This window comes from Tachysurus fulvidraco, chromosome 18 (genome assembly GCF_022655615.1).
Source record: "Tachysurus fulvidraco isolate hzauxx_2018 chromosome 18, HZAU_PFXX_2.0, whole genome shotgun sequence".
In the NCBI taxonomy this organism is placed as follows: domain Eukaryota; kingdom Metazoa; phylum Chordata; class Actinopteri; order Siluriformes; family Bagridae; genus Tachysurus; species Tachysurus fulvidraco.
The window spans coordinates 397,527-400,026 of NC_062535.1; the positions used below are offsets into that span (position 1 = coordinate 397,527).

A 2,500-nucleotide genomic window follows, 5' to 3' on the forward strand; every position below is an offset into this window, starting at 1 on the left:
AGTCTGATTACATCTCAACCATGAAAATACCCAGAAACATGCTTAAAGCATTATATACACTGTATTACCAAAAGTATGTGCCCCCTGACCATTACACCCACATGCTGTACACAGAGATTGCTTTTTTTAATCAGCTCTGCTTCTCTTCTGGAAGGTTCTTCACTAGATGTAGGTTTTGTGTCTGTGGGGATTAGTGATATTCAGCTACAAGAGCATTAGTGAGATCAGACACTGATGTTGGTGAGAAGGTCTGGGGTTTCAGTCGGGTTCAGTGGTGTTGAGTCAGAGTCAGGGCTCAGTGCAGGACACTAAAGTTCTTCACTCCAATCCTTCACCTCACACCCTGTCTTCATGTCATGCTTGTGTACATGTCCTGATGGAGCAGGGTTTTGGACTTTGAGATCTACTGAAGATAAACTCTAAGGTTACACAGAGACGTTCAGTAGAAGTGTGTGTCTCACAGCGTGTGGAAACAGTTTGGGGGACAAACACACGTGAGTGTCATGGTCAAGGGCACAAACTTTTGGACATATAATGTCGATTGTCCAGTCGCACTCCAGTGAAGAGGAAATATTAGTTGTTAATATAATTAGTTATTATTACAGAACGTTGAAGCTCTGAGATACGAAACCCTGACTGAAAAGCCTTGTCACGACCAGCAGGTTCTCTATCCTCCTGTATAAACTTTTGTTCATGATCGATGCCTGCATTCTGGTTCAGTTGTGAGTCAGAGGTTTGATGATGAGACTGATGATGAAAACACATGTCGCAGTCTGCTTTACTGTAGTGTAACAGCACCTTCACTGTCAGTACATTTACAGTTACAGCATTTAGCAGACTTACATTTTTAGCTCATTTTTTTATACAACTGAGCAATTGAGGGTTAAGGGCCTTGCTCAGGGGCCCAGCAGTGGCAGCTTGGTGGACGTAGAATTGAACTCACAACCTCTTCGATCGGTAGTCCAACACCTAACCACTAGGCTTACCACATCCCCCATCAGTAGGTCACACAGATGTACATCAGAGCAGGTTCGTGTCTGAGACGTCAGAGCTCGTCTCTGCTGCTGCTGGATCCGTTAACGGCGTTTTCTGAATCTTCTGTACGATTGGCTTGAGACCTGAACACAAAACCATCAGAGATGATGTAACAGTCACAGGTCCATCATCTCAAAGTCAATGGTCTATAATGCATTTAAAAATGATTCATTATACATATATAAGACATAACTGACCTCATCTGGGACTTCTTTGTCCTCATCTTCATCCTCATCGGGTTCCTCTTCCTCAAAGACAGGTGGCAGTTCTCCACCATTATCCAGGAATTTAACAAATGTTTCCAGATCCCTTTTTCCATTATAATCAATCACCTGATGTCACAGGAAACATTCACACACCACATTAGGAGAAGATTAAACACACAGAAGACGACTGAATGTGACTCTTTATACCTTCAGACTCATGTTAAAGGTCCTGTGTATAAGGTTCTGTGTATAAGGTCCTGTGTATAAGGTCCTGTGTATAAGGTCCTGTGTATAAGGTTCTGTGTATAAGGTCCTGTGTATAAGGTCCTGTGTATAAGGTCCTGTGTATAAGGTTCTGTGTATAAGGTCCTGTGTATAAGGTTCTGTGTATAAGGTTCTGTGTATAAGGTCCTGTGTATAAGGCGTTCTGACCTTCCTCTCGGTTCAGCTGGAAAGTATTTGAGCGTTGGATAACCCTGCACCGTCACTTCCTCTGCGTCATTAGCTGTTGCATCCATCTTAGCTATGATGATGTTTTCATGGTCCTTGTACTTTTCCCCCAGTTTCTCCCACTCAGGGGCAAGTTCCTTACAGTGACCACACCAAGGGGCATCTGAGAGAAAGGGGCAATAAAACACACACACACACCCCAACACACACACACACACATACACCCCAACACACCCCAACACACACACATACACACCAACACACACAAACACACAAACACACACGCACATACACACACACACACACACACACACACACACACACACACACAAACACAAACACACACACACACACAAACACACACACACACATATACAGACACACACACACACACACACACGTACAGAACAAACATTTAAGAATCTACAAATACACAGATGACTTTTGAAAATGTCCAGAAGAAGATTCCAGCTTACAGAATTCCACAAAGACGTTCTTTGTCTTATCAAAGGCGACTTGTGCGAAGTTCTTTCCCACCAGAACTTTGACAGGATTCTTATCCCAGTCCTCAGGAATGTCTTCACTCTTCAAATGAGGCTGTTGTAACAAAATGTAAGAAGCTCTACGTGAAAATAACTTAGTGTTTCTCTTTATCCAACAGATAATGGAGACCATTTGGAGAAACCCAAGCCATTTACCATCTAAGGGTTTCAACATTCGACTCTGAGGAAACATCACACACAGTGTTAGTGTTTATGTATGAAAAAAGGGAAAAGTTGGAGTGTTGTTGATTAATAATCTGCTGTATT

At 42.6% G+C, this 2,500-nt stretch overlaps 1 protein-coding gene and 1 pseudogene across 1 annotated transcript in view; both read right to left on the reverse strand.

Annotated features, from left to right (window-relative positions):
- Positions 1-2,500, reverse strand: part of LOC113636441 (lipopolysaccharide-induced tumor necrosis factor-alpha factor homolog) — a 29,459-nt gene that overhangs the window by 6,521 nt on the left and 20,438 nt on the right. The window lies entirely within an intron of this gene.
- LOC125139337 overlaps positions 1,046-2,500 on the reverse strand; it is a 5,238-nt pseudogene continuing 3,783 nt past the window's right edge.